Source organism: Cetorhinus maximus, chromosome 11, assembly GCF_964194155.1.
Source record: "Cetorhinus maximus chromosome 11, sCetMax3.hap1.1, whole genome shotgun sequence".
NCBI lineage: Eukaryota > Metazoa > Chordata > Chondrichthyes > Lamniformes > Cetorhinidae > Cetorhinus > Cetorhinus maximus.
This window is the reverse complement of record NC_135889.1, coordinates 10,756,068-10,768,561: the sequence shown is the minus strand read 5'-3', so window position 1 is coordinate 10,768,561 and position 12,494 is coordinate 10,756,068. Positions and strand designations below refer to the sequence as shown.

The following is a 12,494-nucleotide window of genomic DNA, read 5'->3' as shown; positions in this document are numbered from 1 at the left end:
ACATTTTGTTATGTTAAAAGATACCATGTAGCTATGAGTTCTGCAATCTTGATGTTTTAGCATTCATTGATACTTGACTGATTTGGCTTGTTCTAAAACTGCTAGTCATTGCTACTGTTTGAAGAGTAAGGCAGTTTTGCGAAATCCAAGAGAGAATTGGATAGTTTTTTTCTGGCAGTGAGTTGTTGGGTGGCATGAGATGGAAACGCTTGGTGACTGATCAGATGGACCTTAATGTCTGTTCAAATCTTGTGCTATCCTGCGCTTCCTGAATAAACTGTCTCTTCTTGGATGTTCAGGAGGATTTTAATATCCACTTTTTAAAAGCGAAAAGACAGGACATTTGTGCTCTTCAGAATTTATTAGCCGATCTATGTTGCTGAGATACTTGTGACTGTTCAGAATATTAAAAAATAGAAGTATTATTTGTTTCTTCCCTGAATGAAGTTGCCAAAGTGTCATTGCTGTATTGTCAGTTTCTCAGCTCAAGATTTGTCTCCCCTTGGAATATGTGCGGCCATTTGGTACACATCTGTCGAACAAGCTTGCAGACTTGTTACAATGTGGGATTTTCAATATAAGAAACTCACTGAAGTCCAGGGCTTTTGTGTGCAAAGCACATCAAAATCAAAAATAGTGGTCAGAATCTGTTATGCAGTTTTCACCACAGGGGGAAGAGAGGGGAGTTGGGGGTTGTTGGAGAAAAGGCAACATGAGATGATGAGTTGGCAGTGTGGTTGTGACACCCTGTTCTCCCCCCCGCCACCCTGCTCCTGCCATAAAAACAGTATTGATATATTTAAGTTTCTAAGTAGTTACTGGACAGTCCTGTTGCAGTAAAGGTAGACTTGGGAATGTATCTGCGGTACACTGGGCTTCAAATTACTTCAACCTCTCAATAAATTTAAATCTCTGAAATTCAAAGCTTTGATGTGGGCCACCACTCAGAAGCTACTGAAGAAATTTTGTGTTGACCATTTCTTACTCATTGGTTACTTGTCTGCGTTTTTCAACTTTCTAACTGGTTGTGTTCGGGCTTTATTGTATCGCAGTCAGATTATGGAGCATCTTTTTCCTCTGTCAAGTTCCATTAGAAAAGGATTGCCAGATACAATTATTCTGACTGTTCTACTTTAAAGTTCTTAAATTGAATTTGTTTGGATACTGAGGAAGAGAAACCGGAAATGGAGGAGGGAAGGTAAAGAGCGCATGTGTGTGAGAGGGGGAAAGAACCTATTTGGATACAGGGAATGGGGTGAGTGGAGGCATAGAGGGACAGCTGCATCCAATTGGGATGGGTGGGATGAGAGCAGGAAAAAAAGCGTCGATAGACTCTGTTTTCTCTCTCTGATCTTTGAAGAATCTTTTAAATAGAAGTAAGATAAAAAGATGTGCATTCATATAGTGCTCTTCATGACCTCAGGTTTTCCCAAAGTGCTTTACAGCCAATCTTTTTTGAAGTGTAATCATTGTTGTAATGTAGAAAATGCAGCAGTAATTTGGGCATGAGGGCCCACCATGAGCAAGCTTTTTTGTTTGATGTTGATTGAGGATAGAAATTAGTCAAGACAATGGGCTAACTTTCCTGTTCTTTGTTCTTTGAAATAGTGCTATGAGAATCTTTTACACCTGTCTGAGAGGGCAGACATGGCCCCGTTTTAATGTCTAATCCAAAAGGCAGCTCCTCTAGCAAGTGTAGCACTCCCTCAGAACTGGAGCATTAGCCTAGATTGCATACTTAAGCCTGTAAAGTGAGGCTTGAAGGCACAACCTCCTGACTCAGGCGAGAGTACCAGCTGCTGAGCCATGGGCTGACACTAAAGGGCTGGATATCCTATTGTGGTGGGGACAGAGTTGCGGAATTGGAAGTAAAGGCTGCTGGACCTTGCATGCCTTGTGTTCTTAAACCATATCCTCCAACTGTAAGCAACAACGTGGGAGTTTGGTAGTCGGTGATTTCTGTGCTTCGATTGCTACAGTACAAGATTCTGAAATTCTGACTACTGGTTGTGGGTTTTTTAAAACAAATTTGTTAGTTTGATTTATTTCCTACTGACACCATTGGGTTTCCTACATTACAATGGTGACTATACCTCAAAAGTATTTCTTCACCCGTAAAGTGCTTTGGACCGTTCTGAGGTTTTGAAAGGCACTGTATAAAGTCACGTTATTTTTCATCCAGAGCTTCAGCTGCTTGTCTCAGGAGACTGTGATTGCCTTTGACTTCCTGCCAGAAGCCAGGGCACTGGTTGAAACATGCCCAGGCACACAGCAGTTAGTGAAGGGGATTTGGACTGTGTAGATTTTATTTTGCTTTAATTGCACTGTGCAGCTGCGAGCAGTAATAGGCAGTGTGGCATTTTTTTGAGTCGCAATCGTGCTATGTAGATTTAGCCGTGGGAGGTAGGGAAAGGAAATGAATTATATTTCCACTGTGACACATGTGACACTCCTGCACACTTCACAAGCCCAAAAGCAGGCTTGGCATATTTGTGTTTTTAATGTAATATTAAATTGAGACTCCATCTGCCCCTTCACATGTACATAAAGATCCATAACATTTTTAAAAAGAAATCTCCCCGGTGTTCTGGTCAGCATTTACCCCTCAACTAATATCTAAAAACAGATTGCCTGATAATTAGAGCATGCTGTTTGTGTGACTTCACTGTGTTTCCTTACAGCAATTACTTCACTTCACAAAAGCACTTTGGGATATCCTGAGGTCATGGAAGGTTCTGTATGAATACAAGTCTTTTTTTTCTTTCTGTGCAGTTAATGGGTAGTCTTGTTCAAATAAAGATAGGTTTGATAGAGTATGTGCAGTACACAGTGTGCCAAAGGTAACTCTCTAAGCAGTGTTGATGCTTGAAAGCCTTGTAGACAAAACACTTCATTATAAATATGGCTTGTTCTGCACTGTTGTGAGTTTCAGTTTACCCATCTTGTGCATGTTCAGTCCAAGCTTGCCTCTTAAGTATTATGTGCCTTAATTTATATGTGTAAATTAAATCCATAAACCTTGTAAATTTGAAGATGATTATTCTGGTTTTTAAACTCTCGGGTCATAATAGGGTTATTTGGGTTGTCATTCTGTGACAACTGAAGATTAATCTCCATGACACTGCTGCCAACAACCCAGGCATATAGGAATATTTTTTTATTAGTTATAAGAGTTGGGGATTAAAAGGCTGTTTGACAGTCAATAATCATCCAATTGAGCCAGAACCGGGCTGTTGCTTTCCATTCTGGCAAGGGAAGACAGTGTGCCATGAGGATGGGAGTGTTGGGGAGGGGGAGTGGAAGGTGGAGACATTATGTGATGAAACCTCCGGAATGCATTCAGCGAGGATGTTGCCTATTGGAAATGAGATGTTTAGCTTGGTGTGTTGGTAAATTCCTGTGTGGCGAGTACAGATGAGTTATGTTTGTGTCCCCATCGTGTGAAATGTTGTACTGAACACCGACTTCGTTGATTACCTGGGCTGTGTTTACTTTCTTGGGAGTAGCTCTTAAATGATATAAAATATATCCGCAATAGCTATAATGTGTTCCATATTTTATCAGGTCATTTTAATACCAGGTAAATGGAAACATTTTCAATATTATGCATTCGGGATAATGCTGCATGTTGCAAGCCAGTCAGTTGCTTATTGAGGGGGAACACTGATGAACTGTATGAGTAAAGCTTGTCTGAAGGGTGACGCTGATGAACCGTGAGAGTAAAGCTTGTCTGAGGGGTGACGCTGATGAACCGTGAGAGTAAAGCTTGTCAGAGGAGTGACGCTGATGAACTGTGTGAGTAAAGCTTGTCAGAGGAGTGATGCTGATGAACTGTGAGAGTAAAGCTTGTCTGAGGGGTGATGCTGATGAACCGTGAGAGTAAAGCTTGTCTGAGGGGTGACGCTGATGAACTGTATGAGTAAAGCTTGTCTGAGGGGTGACGCTGATGAACCGTGAGAGTAAAGCTTGTCTGAGGGGTGACGCTGATGAACCGTGAGAGTAAAGCTTGTCAGAGGAGTGACGCTGATGAACTGTGTGAGTAAAGCTTGTCAGAGGAGTGATGCTGATGAACTGTGAGAGTAAAGCTTGTCTGAGGGGTGATGCTGATGAACCGTGAGAGTAAAGCTTGTCTGAGGGGTGACGCTGATGAACTGTATGAGTAAAGCTTGTCTGAGGGGTGACGCTGATGAACCGTGAGAGTAAAGCTTGTCTGAGGGGTGACGCTGATGAACCGTGAGAGTAAAGCTTGTCTGAGGGGTGACGCTGATGAACCGTGAGAGTAAAGCTTGTCTGAGGGGTGACGCTGATGAACTGTGTGAGTAAAGCTTGTCTGAGGGGTGACGCTGATGAACCGTGAGAGTAAAGCTTGTCTGAGGGGTGACGCTGATGAACCGTGAGAGTAAAGCTTGTCTGAGGGGTGACGCTGATGAACTGTGTGAGTAAAGCTTGTCAGATTATTGTCTGCTCATCCAGGCAGTGCCCTCTGCTTTGTGATGTGCATTAATATTGAGGACAACTAGTTTATTTCATAGTTTGCGGCTTTGATTTTTTTTGAGCCTGACTGTGACAATCCTCCTGGTGAAGAACTGTACTGACAATGGCAGGAAGTTGCAGCATAATTGAATCACACTCGTCGAGCAGCTGGCTGGAATATGTAATTCAATCCATGCAGTTAGGCCATGGAATGGCATGTTGTATTGAAGCATTTTACATTGCTGAATTCAGAACAGGGGGGAGTGCTAGTGCCCCTGTGTTTGCAATGCTAGCACCTGAAAAGGGTTTTGCAGCTCAACTTAATCCTGTCCTTGGGTGCATTTTCCATAATAATCTCAAACTCTAGCTGTCTCTTGGAAAAACTCAGCAGGCCTGATAGCATCTGCAGAGAGGAATACAGTTTACGTTTCGAGTCATAGGGACTCGAAACATTAACTGTATTCCTCTCCGCAGATGCTGTCAGACCTGCTGAGTTTTTCCAGGTATTTTTGTTTTTGTTTCAGATTTCCAGCATCCGCAGTATTTTACTTTTATCTAGCTGTCTCTTGTTTCTCTTTTCTCTCTACCCCAACCCTACAAGCCCCTATAAACTTAGGCTCCAAGTTTTGGATGAACTCAACTCATTCAAAGCTCGCTCACCAACCTACATCGGCACCCAGCCCACTTAACACCAAATTAAAAATTCTCATTCTTTGTTCAAATTTCTCCATGGCCTCTCACTCCTCTATATCCCTGCAACCTGCTATGACCCTCCAAGTGGGCTGCATTCCTCAAACTGGGAGCTCATACATCCCGATTTCCTTCCCCTCTTCATTGGCAGCCATATCTTCGGCTGTCCAGGCCCTGGGCTCTGGAATTCCATTCATAGCCCCCTCCATCTCTTCACCACTGTTGTTTAAGAAGCTCCTTTAAAACCTGCCCTTTGAACAAGCTTTTGGTTACTTGTTTTACTATCTCCTCCTTTGGCTCAGTGTCGATTTATTTGGCCTGAATACACTCCTGTAAAATGTCTTGAGACGTTTTACTACATTAAGAGCACTATATAAATGCAAGTGATTGTTGTCATTGCAACAGACACTGAGACCAATGTAGCAGTTGAGGGTGGGTAATTTGAGACACACCAGACCTGTGACCTCAAACTGCCATGTCACAAGGTGCTTTCTAAGGAAATTCTTCTTGACCAATTTAACAAAATATTCTAATATTTGGACGGAGTTCTTCTGCTAAAACACATCTCCCTAATTCTATGTCATGCCTCAATTCAGTTGCGCTGTTTATGATTTCCCTTTAGGATTTGAGTTGTTCTTGTATTAAATGGAGAACAAATTATTCAAATTGAGGTCATGATATGTAAAGTTTCTTTCAAGATTCATTCATGGGCTATGGACAACATTGGCTAGGCCAGCATTTATTGCCCACCTCTAATTGCCCTTAAGGTGGTGGTGAGCTGCCTTCATGACTGCTGCAGTCCATGTAGTGTAGGCACACCCACAGTGCTGTTAGGGAGGCAGTTCCAGCAGTAGCACATCTTCCAATTAAATGTGCTCAGTCACCGAGCAGTATTGTCAATTTTATCATCTTTGGCAAAAATCAGTTTGCCTTTTTGCAGCTCCTCTTCAAGTAATAATAGCAATGAATGGTGATCATATTTCCAAGTCTGGATGGTGTGTGATTTGGAGGGGAACTTGCAAATGGTGGCATTCCCATGCGCCTCTGCCCTTGTCCTTCTAGGTGGTAAAGGTCTTGGGTTTGGAAAGTGCTGTCGAAGAAGGCTTGGTGAGTTGCTGCAGTGCATCTTGTAGATGGTGTACACTGCTGCCACTGTGCGTCGGCGGTGGAGGGAGTGAATGTTTAAGGTGGTGGATGGGGTGCCAGTTGAGGGGGCTGCTTTCTCCTGAATGGTGTTGAGCTTCGTTTTGTTGTCAAGAGTTGCATTCATCCAGAGAAGTGGAGAGTATTCCATCACACTCTCTTGACTTGTGCTTTGTAGATAGTGAAAAGGCTTTAGGAAGTCAGGAAGTACAGTTCAGTTTCTGGTCAATTTAGGCTCCCAGAATGTTAATGGTGGGGATTTGGCAATGACAATGTCGTTAAAAGTCAAGGGGAGGTTGTGAGACTCTTTATTGTACTTGTGTTGCATGAACCTTAGCAGCCCAAGCCTGAATGCCGATAGTTCTTATTGCAAATGAGTATCATATTTGATGATTTGCTTCATTTTCTGCTTCATTATTTGAGGAGCTCTGAGAAGTGCTTTGGATGATTAGATACATTTACAGCAATCAGTTATAATGTGAATAGTTCATCACCATGCCCGTGAATCATTCCTTCCTGTCCATCTATTTTTATCTTAAGCATTTTCATTCTGCATGGTTATTTTTGCAATGTGATTCTGTGTAATGCAATGGAAAGAGAAAGCGTGTTCTACACTAGTGATGTTGAACTAGAGGCTCCTATGGATCAGTTAATAAAGATTCTGTTTTGTATTAGCATCTCACCAGCTCCCTTCTGTGCTAATTTCACCTAACAGGTAATTTCTTTGAATATTTGATATATTGAGTGGTACTTGAGTGAAGTTATTTCTAATCTGAAAATATTCCTTTTCCCACACCAGACACTATTAAAATTTCCAATAGTGTTGCAACTGTTAATTTGCATGGAATTACTGCAGAGTTCAGTTTCAGGGTATCAGGCAAAGCCCCAGAATTGTTGCTGTTAATCCCTCGACTTGGTTTTGACCTTGCTGAATGACTTTGAAACGAATGTTAGTCGTGTGCACCCCTGTTATTGCAGTAATTCCATATGCCTACTGTTCCTGCCCTTGTCTATGTGTTGTAAGGTCAGACAGTCAAACTGAAAAGAGATTGATGTGAAACACTCAGCCAGAAGAGCATTTGTACGTTCTAAACTAACATGCTGCTGGGGAAGATTGTAACCAATTCTGTAAGGAGCAGAGCTGCTCATCAGAACAGCAGCTGCTTTGTCTTTTTCTTGGTCAGTTGGGGGCATAATCAAACCACAGAGGAGTTCATTTTGATTGATTATAAAATATACTTTCCTGCAGAGCCACATTTTCAGGAAGTGCTTCCCTGATCTTAATGATGTGGTCATTGTGAGAAACCACGTGGAGTCCCAGGAACTAAGCCATCTCTCAGCCCACAGAATTTGAGCAGAGATTAGCAGGACTCAAAGCTAAGATTGTTGAGTCTGAAACAAGCACCAATCAACCAGCACTAGGCACAACATCCGGGATCCAGGTTACCACTTCAATGACCATTCTTCTGCTAAGAAAAAAGGACAGCCATCAGTTGTTGCTGGACAGTCGAAAGCTTGGGTTTGAATTCTTACTTGGCAGACACCAGGAACCTTGTCATCAGCAGCAAGTGGTCAGCACAACCAATTATAAACTCTACGCTGCAAATATTTTTTTAAGGTATTTTTCTCCACTTAGTTCCTGGGACTCCATGTGGTTTCTCACAATGACCACATCATTAAGATCAGGGAAGCACTTCCTGAAAATATACCTATGTGTTGTGTTCAGCTCCAAAGGAGGGAACTTCTGTAAACAAAAGTACTCACATTTCAGTAACAGTGGTGGGGCATGTATTAGGCTAGTAATAAACATATTACAGTTAAGAGAAGTGTGATTTTTGCACATGACTTTTGTCAGAAGTAGTGCTTTAAAAATAAGAACATTTCCAATGACTTTGGTTACTAATGAGTGTGGAACATGCCATATATGAATCTTTTGTTAGTATAATTGAGTTGCTGCTAAAATATCCAGCCTCCGCCCTTGTCATCTTACTGGTGTAATAAAGCCAGTTGCGATTCATCATCAAACAGTAACCCAATGCAATGCTATACAAAGCCACTGGCTTTTTAAAAGCTGGCATTGGAAGAGTGCAGAACATTAAACATTTAGGAAATGAACACTTCTGTTGTGTGTAGCCAGCAGCAGTTTACTTTTAAATTGAAATATCCTGGGTTCTGAAGAATTAGGATTCTGTACAGACCAGTGGAATGGGATTTGTTAGTTTAGCATACGCCCCTTTCTGTTAGATTCTGCCTCCACTGACAAACTGGAACCACAGTACAGACTGTTTGGATATTTTACTCGAGGTGCTTTCAACATGAAACATTTGATTGTGTCCCTGGTTTAGCCTCTGTAATTGGACTGGAAAGCTTGCTAACCCACTGGCACTTCATTGTGCCTCTGTCCGGAAGAACAGCATGGCAAGGTTCTTATTTGTGAATGGAGGGGGCTGCCAAATGGTGAGATATTAAAAGCCACTGTAGAAAGCCTTTGTTCAGTAAACTTTGTTATCAAAACATTTTTTCCCACAACTGATCATTAATTAAAATGAACTCCATCCATCATTAGTCCCCCCCACCCCATCCAACAATTTGTAGAAGTTCCACTTTGGTAACTGGGCATCAGTGCGAAAGTTTGAAGGAGATTTCTCCTTGTTTTTATTTCAAGCTGCCACTCAGCTGCTGAGTGAACTGTCATCCAGGCAGAGTGATGCTGCACTGTTGTAATAATGCTGCCACATGAAGCCTGCTCTCCAGCAGCACTGTACTGGTGATAAAGTGCTGGTAGTGCCTTGGGCAGTGTGGAGACTCTTCTCAAGCTCTCTCATTCCTCTCTGCTGCTAGATTCAAAGCATTGCTGGTGGCCAGCATAAAACAGCCAGTGCTGCTGTTGAAGACTGGGCAGCTGATGGCCCAGAATTTGCTGCAACATGCCCCATTATTTAGACATTTTCCATTACCCTTCAGCTCAATACCTTTTGCCTCCCCACCCCCATTTGTTGAATGCACGAAACGGGGTATCTAGGACCTTGGTGAATGACGGGAGCAGCAGTCTATTTTTAACAAATGAGATTTAAAGATTGTGAGAGAAACGGAGGAACAATAGAGAAGGAAACGAGGTGAAATAGTCAGTTTCAGAGAGAAGGAAAGAAAAATTGTATTAAAAGAGAGAAAGCCAAAGGTAAAGTAAGAAAAAAATTAATGTATAACCTTAGTAATCTCTTACAAAAATACCTGTAGAAATGAGACTCAAAAGTTTCAACTGTTCCATTGTGGCCATGTAGAAAATTAATCTTCTCTTTGAAATTGGTGCTTACATGAAGTATCAAGGTTAACTTTCTGCAGTCAGTTTAATGGCAAGTTAATGCACAAATGTATCAATTTCTTGAAACTCCCTTGGAGGTTGCAGCTATGCTACCTCATGAGGCTAAAGGAGTAGTGTAAACCTTGCCAGCGACACACATTCCATGAAAGAAACGATTTTTAAAAAGCCAAGCAATGCAGTGATCCCAATGCTGCCCTGTACAGGCAAGCAAATTGCTCAATGCAACCAGAGTTAAAACACATTGGCTGAGAATAACAGAGAGTTTAATGTCACTAGCTATAGATAATCTGTAAATCGTCCAGTAGTTTGTGGTGGGAAAGGAAGATTCCAGGAATTGGAACCCCAGGAACCATTCCCATGAATTTTTTCGGGCCCTCTCAAATACCTTCACATCCTTCCTAAAGTGCGGTACCCAGAACTAGACGCAGTACTCCTGTTGAGGCCAAGCCAGTGTTTGTACAGGTTTATCTTTCTTCCTTCATTTTTTGTATTCCATGCCCCTATCCATGAAGCCCAGGTTTATTAGCTGCTTTCTCTGCCTGCCCTGCCACTTTTAATGATTTGTGCACATATACCCCCAATACCCCCAGGTCCCTCTGCTCCTGACCTCCTTTAGAATTGTACCCTTCATTTTATATTGTCTTCCTACTAGGATGAACCATTTCACACTTCCACAGGTACTTCACAAATGGAAGTTGGCAGGGAAAGGAATGCGAGCCATGACGGAGCGGAGAAAAACCTGGCCAAAAATTATGGTTTTTAAGAAGGCTTGAAAGGAGTGGGAACTGATGGGCAAGTCATGCAGAGAAGGTTAGGGAGAGATTGGAGCCAGTGTCACCAACAGATTCATCACTGGTGAGTTAGAGAGGGAGTTGTATTTGGGGGGGAAAAAAAAATTAATCAGAGGACTGAAGGATGCCATGGAAGGTGATAACAGACTTGTGGAGATAGGGTGCAGCAAGGTCATGAAGAAATTTGATTAAAAATGAGTAATCCTGATTTATTATTTTGTGGGACCCACAGGCCAGTATAGGTTATTGGTGGGCAAATGTGACTTAGTGTACAGGATACTGGTTGCTGTGTTTTGGCTGGGAAAGTGTTGGAAAATCAAGTCTAGATGTGACAAAGAATGCGTAAAGTTTTCAGTGACAGAGGGGCAGCAGTGTTGCACAGTTGGAAATCAGCAGTGTTGGTGATGGGACATGGGGTTTAAAACTTGGGCTCAGTATCAAAGAGAATGTCAAGGATTCACACAGATTATTTCAGTCTGAGTGAGTTGCTGGGGAGGGGATTAAACAGTGCCTGGAGAAGGATGCTGAGTGACTCCTCCAGGACTTGGCATTGGGATCATGGCGTTTCTTATATGTAAATGAATTGGACTTGAGCATGGCTTAGTTCTGTGTTGTACGGTTCTATGATTGTAAGGGAATGGAGTTTAAGGCTGCCACTTTCATCCTTGACTGTCCCTGCAGCATGTGAACAGTGACAGCAGACAGAATATTCCCCTAGCCAGATCATTGGCAATATTTTAAAAACTGTGACTGAAAGAATTTAAATGGAAGGATAATCTGGGGCTGTGGGAGAGGAGCAGATGCAGAGAAGTAACATAAAATGTTGTTCACCTGAATGTGCAGTGCAAAAGAAATTCCATTATGTTTCAGTATCCAATTCACTGAGCAAATTAAGACTCAAGCTATCGTCCATCACTCTAAACGTTATGCACCTATGCTTGAATAAACAACCTTATTCATCACATTATTGGTGAGTAGTACTATTAAGGCATCCATTTAAGTTGTATGTATTGTAGTTTGTACATTTTAAACAATGCTTGGGCGTGAAATATGTTAAAGTACTAAATCTGCTGTTGCGATCCCAGTAGAACCCAATAGTTTTTAAAAGATATGAATTTCCCAAAGACTGATGGAAAGAATCTCACAACCAGATTTCACATTTTAAAACTTTTACAATAGCAAACAAACTAAAATCAACGTTGCCTACTACGTAATGTTTAGTCAACTAATGCACTAAACTACAGAAAACGTAATCCTCATTAACACAACTGAAAACCCCAGGCCACGTTTCTACATCACACTACACTTTCAGCAAAGTTGTAGTCTTGTACGTAAAGTCTTAAGCTCCTCCCAGCATCAACAGGATCTCTTCTCCCTGCTCCACCAGGATGAATTTTCCAGTTGCTTATTTTTTAAAATGTCTCTTCACTTCAATCTTCTGAGCATAACCAAATGGGTTTCCAGACTCCTTGGCCTTTAACTCTCCACAAACCTTGTCTCTTCAAAGAGGGAATCCGTCATCACCAGCACTCTGTTTGGTGAATAACACGTAAACTGTCCTTCTGCTTGGCTTACGGCACCTGTTTTTGGTATTCCCCAAATCTCTATCTGACTGACTGACAGAGTATGGGCACAGCAAGACCAGCTGCCACCTCCTTTGTATCCATGTATTAAAACTTGCACCTTACTTTCAATAAATTTTGACCAGATCACATGGGTTTATCTCCAGGCAGATAGGAGGTCACATTCCCCTTCTCCAAACTACTCCATTTTATCTTGAATTAAAGGAGACAGTTTTAAATATAACCACTGCATAAAGTCGATTGTTCTTAACATTGCTGGTAGATGTATGTGGGCAACTTGAATGGGGTATGTAATAAGTTAAGTTTTGGAACCTTTGATTTAGGCGAAATTACGACCTCCACTGACATGAGAGCATTATATGCGAGAGCAAAATTCTTCAGTGAATTTGGACCTTATGGTATGTATTGTTGAGAACAAATGTTTGGATTGAAAAAGAAAATCAAACTTTTTCAGATTTTAGAAATGAAAATGATGTGCAAATCAGGGTAGAT

General features: G+C 41.7%; 1 protein-coding gene across 3 annotated transcripts in view; it reads left to right on the top strand.

Moving 5' to 3' along the window:
• The window catches only part of trak2 (trafficking protein, kinesin binding 2), a 76,179-nt gene that overhangs the window by 1,079 nt on the left and 62,606 nt on the right, over positions 1 to 12,494 (top strand). The gene's annotated exons all lie outside the window — the stretch shown is intronic.